This window comes from Pelecanus crispus, chromosome 1 (assembly GCF_030463565.1).
Source record: "Pelecanus crispus isolate bPelCri1 chromosome 1, bPelCri1.pri, whole genome shotgun sequence".
Lineage (NCBI taxonomy): Eukaryota > Metazoa > Chordata > Aves > Pelecaniformes > Pelecanidae > Pelecanus > Pelecanus crispus.
This window is the reverse complement of record NC_134643.1, coordinates 136,310,569-136,324,774: the sequence shown is the minus strand read 5'-3', so window position 1 is coordinate 136,324,774 and position 14,206 is coordinate 136,310,569.

The window sequence follows — 14,206 nt, the reverse complement described above, 5'->3', positions numbered from 1 at the left end:
ATCACATGTTGTCTCTGCTGCTCCTTCCTCCTCAGGGGAGGACTCCTCACACTCTTTCCCTGCTCCAGCGTGGGGTCCCTCCCACAGGAGACAGTCCTCCATGAACTTCTCCAATGTAGGCCCTTCCCACAGGCTACAGTTCTTCATGAACTGCTCCAGCGTGGGTTCCTTCCATGGGGTGTGGTCCTTCAGGAGCAGACTGCTCCAGCGTGGGTCCCCCATGAGGTCACAAGCCCTGCCAGCAAACCTGCTCCAGCCTGGGTTCCTCTCTCCCCATGGGTCCACAGGTCCTGCCAGGAGCCTGCTCCAGCGCAGGCTTCCCATGGGGTCACAGCCTCCTTCAAGCACATCCTCCTGCTCCGGCGTGGGGTGGTCCATGGGCTGCAGGTGGATATCTGCTCCCCCGTGGACCTCCATGGGTTGCAGGGGGACAGCCTGCCTCACCATGGTCTTCACCACAGGCTGCAGGGGAATCTCTGCTCTGGTACCTGGAGAACCTCCTCCTCCTCCTTCTTCACTGACCTTGGTGTCTGCATAGTCATCCCTTTCACATAGTCTCACTCCTCACTCCAGCTGCAGTTTGTGTCCTGGTGTCTTTTTTAATTGTTTTTCCCCTTCTTAAATATGTTATCCCACAGATGCTACCACTGTCACTGATTTGCTTGGCCTTGGCCAGCGGCAGGTCCATCTTGGAGCTGGCTGGCACTGGCTCTGTCAGACATAGGGGAAGCTTTCTAGCAGCTTCTCACAGAAGCAACCCCTGTAGCACCCCTGGAACACTAAGAGAGAAGACAGTTGTTGATCCCTTATATTCTTCTTCTTCCCTATCAGTGGTGGTATTTCGATGGCATTGGTGTGTCATCTAAAATTGGGATATCTCAACGGGACTAAACTACACATCTGCTAGCACTGCAGCAGTCTAAGTGAGTTGATACAGTGGAAGATAATTGCTCCTGTGTATTTAAATGTAGACATTTATATGTGCTGTTCCTCCTTCCAAAAGGTGCATGCAATGGACTTGAACTTGGAACTTGTCCATCTCATGATGTGAGTGAGAGCTTTTCCCTTGTTTAGGGTGTGGTAATTTTTGCTTTCTTCTCTGCAGCACCTACTCCTGCTCTGTAGTTAGAAGTCACAGTTGCACAGGCAGCATGGGCTCTGGTTCTCTGATAAGCAGGAATTGCAGTATGTATAACCATGAGCTGTGTCCCCTGCCCCCTTGACCCCTACCTCTCAGAAGCAGCTCTCTGTATTTGTGTTGAACGTTTTGTCCATTTGTTCAGCAAAGAACCACTGCTTTATCTCAAGTGATCAGCCTTGCAGATGGGTGAGAAAATACTCACAGCAGAAATGTTACAGTCAAGTTAATTGGTTTGGCAATTGGAAAAGGGTGAAGACGTGGGCACCCTTCACTAAATTATTAGAGGAAGATTTCTGCTTAAGAGAATTATTGCTAATAGTGTTTCTGAAGTGTTGATTTACTTATGTGTTGTTATAACGTATTCCAGGAATAGTTAAGTTCCTATCTCCCAAAAAAGCAAAAAAGGATGGTGCCAGAGTCAACCCATGAATCATAAAGTAGGCATAATTATTTTGCATGGAATAATTCAACTTGTCCATGCAATATGAATATATAGATATTTTGAAAATATTCAGAATCCAGGTCTAGGTCTGTGTTTTGCATTAGTCGGCTCATATTTCTAAAAAGTTAACCCCAGAGACTATTTCCACTGTGCTTCAGGGATTAAATATATACATGGGAATTCTGCACTTCTAAAAGTGTCATATTTCAACATTTCTGTTCTCTGTTAAAGAATTCATCTTCTTAAGGCAGGTAAATTTTAAAGGACAAACAGAAGGTCTGTGATGGTGCTACTGAGTTCTATTTCCAGGTGTGCCGCTACCTGATTTTGAGGTCTTATGCAAATAATACTATGGTCCATCTCACTCATTTTCCAACATTTTGGCCATAGAGTTTTAGTCAAATGGTAGTTAGTATTCATAGCAATACTTTTCCACCACCTCATCTCAAACACGGGTGCTATTCTCAGCTTGTCAAAATACCAGTAAAAAGAATGAGGGAAAGATTAATAAAGTTCAACTTCTAGAGTCAACCTAAGATGCAATTAGCATATTTTTCTAAGGAAAATATTGCAAAGTAAGCAAATGACCTTCCAATTAAGAAATACACTTGCCCTTTTAATTGTGTTAATTGTTTCCAGCTAATAGTCAGGGAAGACATGTCGGATGTCTGCGTCATGAGTTTCTGGTTAGTAAATGAAGAATCCTTGTCAATTTATTAGCAAAATAATGTTTATTATTGGAAAAAGGGAGAGACAATTGCCAGCACCTCAGAAAAAAAGATTCATGAGAATTATAACTCTATTTTTATATATATATATATTTTTACTGTATGATTGCTTTTGCCCCTACTGAATTTTAAGAATTGCTTACATTTTTAATGTAATAGTTACAGAAGATGATCTGTCTCATTTTAATTGCTTATCTAGTTAGGTGAAATGTTCAAGCTTATAGTACTTGATTTCTGTCAAACATGGACAGTTCTCAAGTGTCAAGGAAAATAACACCTCCTGAAATGGTAATCCAAATTTATTACTCCTGAGTGTGACTGAAAAATAAAATAGAAACTTCAAGTATTTAAGAGTTTTAGACTATATTCCATATCACAACATTTTTGAAGCTATAAATAAATGCTAGATCAATTTGTTCTTTGCATTGGATGTGATATTTTTAATAGAAAATTGTAAATATACCCAAAGGGAAGGTTGCAACTCCTAAGTGTATGGCCAAAAGAAAAACAAATCAAGAGTTGTTTTAACAAAGAACAGGATACATTACTTCTAATTAAAGCATCAGATACCAGTTTGGCAGAGACGTAAACTTTACTTCAAAAGGAAACATAGAATCATAGAATCATTTAGGTTGGAAAAGACCTTTAAGATCATCCAGGCCAACCATTAACCCACACTACCAAGTCTACTCTAAACCAATCAAGGGTAGACTAGACTAAACCATGTCCTGAAGTGCCACATCTACCCGTTTTTTGAACACCTCCAGGGATGGTGACTCCACCACCTCTCTGGGCAGCCTCTTCCAGTTCTTGACCACCCTTTCCGTAAAGAAATTGTTCCTAATTTCCAACCTAAACCTCCCCTGGTGCAGCTTGAGCCCATTTCCTCTCGTCCTATTGCTAGTTACTTGGGAGAAGAGACCAACACCCACCTCACTACAACCTCCTTTCAGGTAGTTGTAGAGAGCGATAAGGTCTCCCCTCAGCCTCCTCTTCTCCAGGCTAAACAACCCCAGTTCCCTCAGCCGCTCCTCATAAGACCTGTGCTCCAGACCCTTCACCAGCTTCATTGCCTTCTCTGGACACGCTCCAGCACCTCAATGTCTTTCTTGTAGTGAGGGGCCCAAAACTGGACACAGTATTCCAGGTGCGGCCTCACCAGCGCCGAGTACAGGGGCACAATCACCTCCCTGCTCCTGCTGGAGCATCTTTGTAAAAAGCTTTTGTGATTGAGAAGAAGTTTTTGTATAACATGAATGGCTTTTAAATGAAGCATAGCAAAGAGAATAATAGTGTGGAGTTGAAATGTATGGTATCAGACCTTTAAATTAACTCATAAAAGTAGCTTTTCTACCTTTCCTTCCTAAATTTCTTGGTAATAGCAATATGAAAACAAATCAATTACAGTAAAGCTACTCTTACAACTTCTAATGTTGACATTCTTCAGATGTTAATGAGAACAGTGATGATTTGAAGGCAATTTTAAAAGAGAAAGGATACCTAATATTAAAGGTGGTTAACTCTGGTGCCATCCAGACCACGGTGTTTCTTTTGTCTCAGTCCCATGGATGCATTGGCTCCCTGTGCCCAGGTCCAGCAAACAGCAAGGCTGAACAGGTGTTCCCAGTATGCACACACAGACACATATACACTCACAGAGGACCTCACAGACCAGCAGAGACAGCACAGTGTCTTTATCAGCCCCCAGACCTATGTGGACATGACCAACACGGACGGCATTGTACTCTCCCTCCCCTCCATCTGACCATGATTGAAGCTTGCTAGTGGTACATGCACACACCCTCACTCTCTGGATTTACAGGCACACACACATTCACGGACTCAAGTCCATCTGATATCACTGCCCAGATCCCAGGCCTTTCCCCTGTCACCAGCTTAGACCTTGGGTCTTTTTAAGGGTTGGTTTCCTCCTGCTGTGCCTAGTCCAACCTGAAAGTTTTCTAGCAAACATGTACACAAATACACACACAGAGAAGACAGGGCAAGGTCACACAGAAAATAGGAAGAGGATTTAATAGGAAGCTAGTAGAGATGGCACTGATCAGGTGCAGGGCTTAGCCGGACAAGATTACTGGTCAGCATCTTGCTTATGTGTGACTGGACATGTTTGCTGCCCCTTCAGTTCATCCTCCCACACTTGTTCTTCCCTGATATACCTTGATCCCTCTGTTTTCCTGCCTTTGCCCCTTCCCGTAAACATCCCATATTAAGTTTCAGAGATTCCCATAGCCCCTTAAAACATCCCGTAAGAAATTTTACACAGTCCCAAGTACCCCATGAGTTTGCTTTCACAGTAACCTTGCTTCCACTCTCCTTATCACCTATGAATTTGTGCTGAATGTCTCCACAGCTGGCCTTGGCGATGCTTCCCTGGGCCATCAGCTGATGACTTGAGAGGTGCCGTCCTTGAGACTGTCTCTTTTGTCTACTGACCATTGCAGTTTGCATGTCTGTGTGTTTAATTTTCCCATTTTCTGTCTTTGCCTTTTATATTGAACAGCTGTTCACCGGATAGATATCTTTACGAATCAGGTAACCTTATATTCCACATCTCCTTCCACACAAATGCCAACAGAGCTTCAAAATGAAGCAAGCACCCGACCTCTGTTATTTGTGTTAATGTGACAGACAGAGCTGGGGCTTCACCATCTCTGATGAGATAGAGTTTCCAAAAGCAATCTTCCACCCTGCCCCTTAATGCATTTAATGAAATACTGAAATTCTGCTGTAATCCAAGCAACTAACAGCTCATCCTCTTCTATGCCAAACTGTTTTGACAGTGAATTCCTAGAAAGGTGACAAAATCTAACCTTCACCAGTAGAAAGAAATCTAATGTGAATTAAAATTTGTTAATATCTCTGTGACAGTTTCAGAAGTGCCCTTTAGATGATTTACCTGTAAACGAGGCATAAAACTGTCTTGATTTAGATAAAGCTTAGTTATGATTATTTCTACTTGCCAGATGGGGTTCACCAATAACTCCTGTCCATGTATAGAAGATGTTAGTAATATATGATGGAGTGGAACAGGGCTTGCTGCTATCTTGATGGGATGAAGTTAATTTCTTTTCCTAGTTTATTTAGAGTCTCAAACATGGTAGGCCACCCTCAGAAGCATGGTCCCTGTTAGCAAGTCTCTGCAGAAGGGCATAAGGAATAATCTACAGCTAAAATGATGTTTTCCTTTGAGTAAAATACTCATAATTAGGAACGGTTGTTACTTAACATGTTCTTAATTATGGCATTTCCCAGGGTTTTCTACATTGCCAAAATGGTACTGAAAAAGTTAAGATTTGTTTCTCAACAGATTAAAACCCCCAACCCTTTTACTTCCTAGGGAGATAAAACTTTATTATCAGGGTATTTTCCAGACAATTTTATTTTCCATACTCATTTAAAGAGGATAAAAATTGTTATGACTTTAAAATTAATTTAAATAATGAAGAAAGCAGGTGAGGTTTAAATAAAATTGGTTTCAGTAAAGACAACAATGAGAGACTGTACTTTGTCAAGTTCAGAAAACACTTGCATATTCTGATTTCCAGACAGACATTAAGGACTTGTGTGCAAGGAAGAAATAAAAATGGGTTGGAGTGAGATAAATGTTGGATAAACAAAATTAATGTGGACTTTGGGCTAGAGAGGTTGAAATAAAAGTTAGACAGAGGTTACGCATGACTGGAGTTAGCAGTTAATGCAAAGAGTCCATCAAAGTACAAAGCCTGAGTTAGGAGTATTAGAAGACAGACTATATGGAGCAGCTACAAAACACCATTTTTGTGAACAATGGCATTAAGAAAACACAGTTCCTGTGGATATATGGCCTTTATCCTCTCTTTACATGCTGTTGTCCCCTTGTCCCTGCTCCCCTGCCCTTGAATGGGAATGCCTCTGCCTTCTTGCAATTCACCCAGGTCCCCTACCAGGTCCCTTACCTCTTCTGCAGCTTCCTCTGTTCTCTTATTACCAGCTAAGCAAGAGGACCCCCAGGCTGTGGGTGCTTCCAGGTTGCACTTGTACTGCTCAGCTGGTCAGTGCATATATGATGAGTTGCCACCAGGGCAAAGAAAATAGATAATTATTGATTTTGGGTGGCAAAATTTATGTTAGATGAGGCACTAATTTGTGCCACTCTCCTCTATTCAACTGCCTATGCTCATGACAATATTTCCTTTGAGACTGTAATCGTCTGGCAGGTTTGTTGAAATTGGCTAATGACTTCAGCAACTATGGGGAAGGATACTGAGAGGCTTACAGAGAACAGGGCAAGCAGATGCTATTTTTGCTTCCTTGAGAAGCTTAGCTAAAAGCATAAAACTGTTTTAAAGAAAATTCGATATGCAGCATATGATTGACTGATTTTTTGTATCTTGAGGGTGGTGATATTGCAAAGCCTTGAGAGTTCAGGAAATATAGCCAGAAATAGGGTTTTCCTTTTCCCATCTGTGCCAGTAGAAAGGAAGGTTTAGCGTGCAAGTCCCCAGCTGAGAATGCAAAAAACCTGCATGCCAGGGTAAAGTCCCCTAGAGCAGGCAAATCATAGCTGTAATATAGTACATAGCAGCTGCACTGCACCAGTCTGGCTGAGGACACTGGAGAAAGAGAAGAGAGGGAGGGGAGGAAGCATTTATGCAGAACAAAGTACAGATTACAGTAATATATGGTAACAATGTCAGCTTACTGAATAATTTTCTAACAAAACCACAAAGTACAGTACAGCAGCTTTGGTGTGGTCACTGTCTCCCCCATGCCTTTCCCCCCATTTTCCTGTTAATTTCAATTCCATAAAGACTCCAACACTTGCCAAGGGAAATTTGGCTCCAAACCATCACACTGTTTGCTAGCTTCCTGCCAGGCTATTGCTGTCTGAAGGAGGAATGCCACCAAGACTGCGGGGGACACCTACACTCCTGTGGTACTTCATGTAATCTTATTTATTCTCAGAGCAGTGTAGGAAGCCTTAATGGTTTTTCCAGTCTCTCCCAACAGACTAGAGCATGTTGTATTTATTGTCCATTTGTCCAGTGAGCTCTCCCATGCAAAGCATAATGGCCCTGAGCAAAGGGATAAAAAATTGTTGGATGCCAGCTAGCAATTTCTGTAGCAGAATTACATTTACCACAGGGTGGAGTAGTTTCTTACTTTAAGAGTAAGGAGGTTGGTGGAAATGTGTGTGTGTGTGTGCGTGTGCGTGCTGAGAGTTCCCATTCATTCTGCTTCAGTATATAGTGTTTGGCTTCCCAGGTATGAATACCAGACTCCTCCATGAACATAAATGCTGGCACTGTTCTTTTTGGAGTTGTGCATGAAGTTTGAAGGCCCTAATAGTTTCATCTATTGCACCGAATTTTACCTTTTTATCTGCAATTATAAAATACTTTGAGACATATCCTTGGTGCACTTGAGCTGCAAGCAAGGTTCAGGTTCACAACTCTGATTTAATGCAAGCTGTTGTACACTTGCAGGTGGCAACATTTGGAGAGTCATGCAGTCTGACTTTTGAAGACTGATCATATCTACTGTGCATTTGAACATTACAGAGGCTTGAACTAAAAACTCTTATGTCCTGCTTTACATTAGACACTGAACTTTCTCGGAATTTGCTAACATCTCACCTTTGCTCAATACGTCTTCCATGGCCATGGCCATACATGTGGGTGATTTAGGAGATGGAAATGGTCCTTTGAACTTCAACTCAGCAACCCACAGTTGCTATTTACAGTACTTTATTTAAACTATCTAGACACTAGTTGGCTGTTTTATACTATACCTTTCAAAAATAGACATATTTGGTGCTTTCGTTTTGCCAGTGACTAGCAAGGGAGACTGCCAGAGAGTAAAGGCATAACTTAAAAGTTTTGAAGAGGCCATGCCTGCTTGCAAAATAAAAATAACAAGACATCTCACCAGACTGGTGGAATATTGCTTTCCAGGCCTTAAGTCCAGTACATTTCATTTGACTGTGCATTTCCAGCCCATTTTAGCAGCTATCCTCCCCCTGATGCTCTGTTTCTCTCTGGTAACTGAGATTTCAACATACCAATTTTCCTATTATACCAGGAGAGATGGTAAGTTATTTTTTGTAGTTTTCTGCACTGTTTTCCCCATACAAGCTTCTCTCCCTAAAAGAAGAAATTATCACCCAGTCCACTTTGTTTATTTTAGGCTGTATAAAAATAAAAAGATTCAAATGAGGAAGAAAGAGTTTAACAAAGCAAACTGGTTTTGTGAAGCACTGGATAATTGAAATACCATTGAAAAACACACTGCACAGAAGTCACTGTGCTAGCCATATCTTTAAGCTGCTGATATGCTTTTTTCTAACTCCTAAATACTTTGAACTTTAATTTCCCACCATCCAATGTGTGATTTGATGCTTGTCTACTGTAGGTATCTGCATGTACCGCTATATAGGTTACATACATTTTACATGCTTATATGGACTTTGTGTGAAGGCAATCTGGGTGTATTTTCTTCTACTGCAGAAATTGCCTGTAGGAGTCTTACAGTTTTGAATATCTCTTGTTCAGGGCCATTCAGGCCATCATCCAGGATGTGGAAACCCATCGACTGAGTGACCTGGTATATATAGCCCTGATTTTGTAGGTTTTCTGATTCTGCTACAAGCCATGTGACATCTCAGGTAGTGTCTTGGAGGCAGTCTGAGAGTGGTTTAGTCTTATAAACATCTTATAAACACAACACAACAGTGTTTTACCTCAATTCCTGTATCCTAGTTATTTCTAAGTTTTTTTCTATCTATTCTTCTCAATTAAATATTGCACTAAAGTTTAAATTTTGATACAGTTATACCTTGGATAGTGGATTTTTAGTTAAAAAATACAGGAAGAAAAATAATTACAACATTTTTTTAGCAAGGCTTAAGCATCCATAATAGTCTATGACAACTGCACTCATTTAATTCATTGGAGTGTGCCAAGTTGAAAAATAATTAAAAAGTATGTAAACTGAAAAGCAGCTTTGAACAAGTCAGAACAAATACTAGAAGAGACCTGAAAATTTAGTCCTAAATTTTTGAACAAAAGTAAATACTTCTCAAGAGTTTGAAATATGAAACAAAATAAAAATTAACTTGTCTTCTGCTTGATAGGGCTGTGCAGGGGAGTGAGAGTGTTTATGTCCGTTTTGTTTTACAGTGGTATGGTAGAGCAGTGGAAAAGGGATCTCTATTGAGCACAGATAGACTCTATCATTCACATACTATATTGCAGTGCTGTGTTAAAGATGCCCAAGCTGGCTCTGAGAACCTGGTATGTGCACTCAGCACAGCACAGAGATGCTGCTGCGGGTCCCATCATCTGCATTACCAGATCAGTGCAGCTTTCCACCTTGCTGAGAAGCAGAAGTTTTACCTCACCACAGAGACATCTATACAGGCTCTGGTTTGAGAGCAAATGTGGATATTTCTGCTTGTGGCAAACTCTGTGGAAAACCTATGTTTATCCAGGAACAGGCTTGCTGACGGCTTGATTGCCTGGGAGTCTGGCTCTCAGAGAGGACCTCTCACCTTGTTCAAGTTGCATCACAGGAGACAATATATTCTGAGCCGTGTGGCTGGGAGGGTGGCGAGACCACTCAACAGGAGCTCAAATTAGGGCATTTTGGCAGCCTGGTGTGATGCTTTGGCTCTGAAAACAGGTTGAGGTTGGGATGGGGTGGAGCCTTCTCAGATCCAAAAATGTTTCCCTGGGAGGGAAACCTGTGACAGCTAATACATGAAATACAGATACTGCAACAGGAATGTGTCTCTGGATCAAAGTGTGACACTGAACAAACCAAACCCACTATGAAAGACAATGCTACAACAGCTTCTTCTATCTTCTGCACAGGAAGATCTTGTTGCAGAGAGAAAGCAGACTAAGCTTTCTGATTCCTAACTAGGTTCACACAAAGGATAGGGGAAGTGTCTAGCAGAGGTGGATGAAAATTGTCTTGCTCTGCTAAAAGGCTAGCACAGAGTACTTTATTCAGGTGAAACTGGAGACCACACTGTGATGCTGAGAAGAAATAACTTCCGAGTGAAATTCTGCCTGCATAAAAGAAGTGCCAGGGTCTTGCTGGACTTTGCTCTTACTACCGATTATATATGAATGGTACTTATACCTGTAGGATGGACAAGGGGATAAGACCTATAAGATCTATAAGACCTATCTATAAGATAGACAGAAAAAAAATCAATAATATGAAACCAGAAACTACTACAGTTATGTTTTCTTCAGTGAGGGTATTTCTCTGGTGAGAACTGAAAGTTCAGACTATGGGCAGCAGCATAAGATAACACTGATTGTAGATTATTATCTTGACTTTACACTGAGATGTCTTTTGGCTTTGTCCTGGTTTCGGCTGGGATAGAGTTAATTTTCTTCCTAGTAGCTGGCATAGTGCTGTCTTTTGGATTTAGTAGGAGAAGAATGTTGATAACACACTGAGGTTTTTAGTTGTTGCTGAGTACTGCTTATGCTAGTCAAGGACTTTTTCAGCTTCCCATGCTCTGCCAGGCGCACAAGAAACTGGGAGGGGGCACAGCCAGAATAGTTGATCCAAACTGACCAAAGGGCTATTCCATACCATATCACGTCATGCTCAGTATATAAACTGGGCGGGGGGTGGCCAGGGAGCCGCGATTGCTGCTCGGGAACTGTCTGGGTATCGGTCGGCGGGTGGTGAGCAATTGCATTGTGCATCACTTGCTTCGTATATCATTATTATTATTATCATTATTATACTGTTACAATTATCATTACTATTTTACTTTATTTCAATTATTAAACTGTTCTTATCTCAACCCAGGAGTGTTTCTCACTCTTACTCCTCCAATTCTCTCCCCCATCCCATCGGGGTAGGGGGAGTGAGCGAGTGGCTGTGTGGTGCTTAGTTGCTGGCTGGAGCTAAACCACGACAGGCTTTAGTTAAAAAAAAAAGGCACAAGTTTCCTGCGTCTTTCAAAATCTAAAATTCTTCCAATTACAATTATCCCAGTCTGTGGCTCAGATGTGCCTCTAAGTGCAATCATGGAACCACAAACAGAATCATAGAATCATAGAATCATTTAGGTTGGAAAAGACCTTTAAGATCATCCAGGCCAACCATTAACCTACACTACCAAGTCCACACTAAACCAATCAAGGGTAGACCAGACTAAACCATGTCCCAAAGTGCCACATCTACCCGTTTTTTGAACACCTCCAGGGATGGTGACTCCACCACCTCTCTGGGCAGCCTCTTCCAGTTCTTGACCACCCTTTCTGTAAAGAAATTGTTCCTAATTTCCAAGCTAAACCTCCCCTGGCACAGCTTGAGCCCATTTCCTGTCGTCCTATTGCTAACTACGTGGGAGAAGAGACCAACACCCACCTTGCTACAACCTCCTTTCAGGTAGTTGTAGAGAGCGATAAGGTCTCCCCTCAGCCTCCTCTTCTCTAGGCTAAACAACCCCAGTTCCCTCAGCTGCTCCTCATAAGGCCCGTGCTCCAGACCCTTCACCAGCTTCGTTGCCCGCCTCTGAACACGCTCCAGCACCTCAATGTCTTTCTTGTAGTGAGGGGCCCAAAACTGGACACAGTATTCCAGGTGCGGCCTCACCAGCACCGAGTACAGGGGCACAATCACCTCCCTGCTCCTGCTGGCCACAGCATTCCTGATACAAGCCAGGATGCTGTTGGCCTTCTTGGCCACCTGGGCACACTGCTGGCTCATGTTCAGCCGGCTGTCAACCAACACCCCCAGGTTCTTTTCGGCCAGGCAGCTTTCCAGCCACTCTTCCCCAAGCCTGTAGCGTTGCATGGGGTTGTTGTGCCCGAAGTGCAGGACCCAGCACTTGGCCTTGTTAAACCTCATACAGTTGGCCTCGGCCCATCAATCCAGCCTGTCCAGGTCCCTCTGTAGGGCCATCCTACCCTCCAGCAGATCGAAAACTCCCACCCAGTTTGGTGTCGTCTGCAAACTTACTGAGGGTGCACTCAATCCCCTCATCCAGATCATCGATAAAGACATTAAACAAGGCCAGCCCCAAAACAGACACCTGGGGAACACCACTCGTGACCAGCTGCCGACTGGACTTAACTCCATTTACCACTACTCTCTGGTCTCAGCCACCCAACCAGTTTTTTACCCAGCGAAGACTACACCCGTCCAAGCCATGAGCTGCCAGCTTCCCAAAGAGAATATTGTGGGAGGCAGTGTCAAAAGCTTTGCTAAAGTCCAGGTAAATGACATCCACAGCCTTTCCATCATCTACCAGGTGGGTCACCAGGTCATAAAAGGAGTTCAGGTTGGTCAAGGTTCTGAACAAAAGAGTTTAAAGAAATGTTGGCATCAACAAAAAATAAACTGAAAAAATACTTAACAGAAAATCTCTCTTCATCCACTCCTTGTGATACCTTCACGTTAATGTATACTTCCTTGCATTTTGCCTTTTTAGGTGATGAGAAATTCTGTTGAATTTTTGGAGACTGGGGAAAAAAACATGCCTGCCTCAGAAATAATAGTGCTGTATGAATAGTGAACATCACTTTGGAGTAGGTTTTGTTGTATCTCTTATTAATGCAAGTAAATGTATTTGATTCAAATATGAATTGCCTTGTCATTTTTCAGTACTTTTTAATGAACTTGTTCAGTTCATTTATTTATAACTATTGTGTACCCCCTCAATGGCACAGAAATTTAGCCTGGGTGGAAATGCATGATTTTGACAGCTTATTTGGGTTTTTGAATGTGCTCTGACTAGTCTGTGGGCATACAGCATGAATCCAAATGTAGGGAGTCTAACCAATCAAATGCATACATATGGTTTAGATGACCTGCATGTGCAGGAAAGGCTGCTTGTTGGACTAGAGAACATTTGCACAGCAAATGAATAAGAGATAATAAATGACAGATACATTGGATTTACTGCACGTATTCTGCATAGATGTTCTTTGTGTATATCTTAAATGCCCTGAATTCAGAACAAGTCAGGTTTACTTTGTCCATTGAAATGAACTGTGCAAATTCCAGCGGTAAGTTATAATTTATAGTATGGGTGCTGCTGCAGAAATATGATTCTTCCATTCAGTCTCTGTGTGTATTTCGGCATCTATTTATTGCAACTGTCTAATGAAAAACAAACCTCTTTGTTTTGCAATCACATTGATGTGCATTAAGGGATTGGCTCTTTCTAATGATCTGTGTGTCTTGTTAAAAAGGATGGGGATGCTTACCCAATTCTTATCTTAAATTTGATTTAAACTGTATATACAGTGCACAAGATATTAGACGGCATTTTATTTCCTTTCATTGGCATTTCTGACAAAGCCCATTTAGACTAATTCTAGATGTGGGTGTTGTAGCCATCTATCTGTATGTAGACGTGCTGCACCAGGCTCCTGTTATGGACCTGTGGAGAAAAAAACAGATCAGATGACTTGTGCCTACAAGTACCTATTTCTCTGCACTAACCATAAAGGGAGCTCTGCTGTCTGATAAGCTCAGATGTACAGGTATTATTTGAAGATATCGAAAGTTTGGTGAGATAACACTTGCCAATTCATTCCATGACTAGTGCAAAAACAATTGTTGCTTATTTTGTACGGAAGAATCTATTTGCCTGATCACCTCTGTTTAGATATCAGAACTACCTTACAACGAAGGTAAACTAAATTGAGGATTTCGGACACTGAGTGTTTCAGATAATAATTTCACATTTCTGCTCTCAATGGCTCAAAGTGGAGAAGGTTCACTGGCTTCCTCACGTATATAATTTTTAAGTTCTTTTAAAGATCTTGACAAGCAGGAATCAAGGCCTTGTTCCTGCAGTACCTTCTGTATTAGCAGAGGGATTCACATCCCTGGCAAAGGAGCTCTGTGTATAAGAGG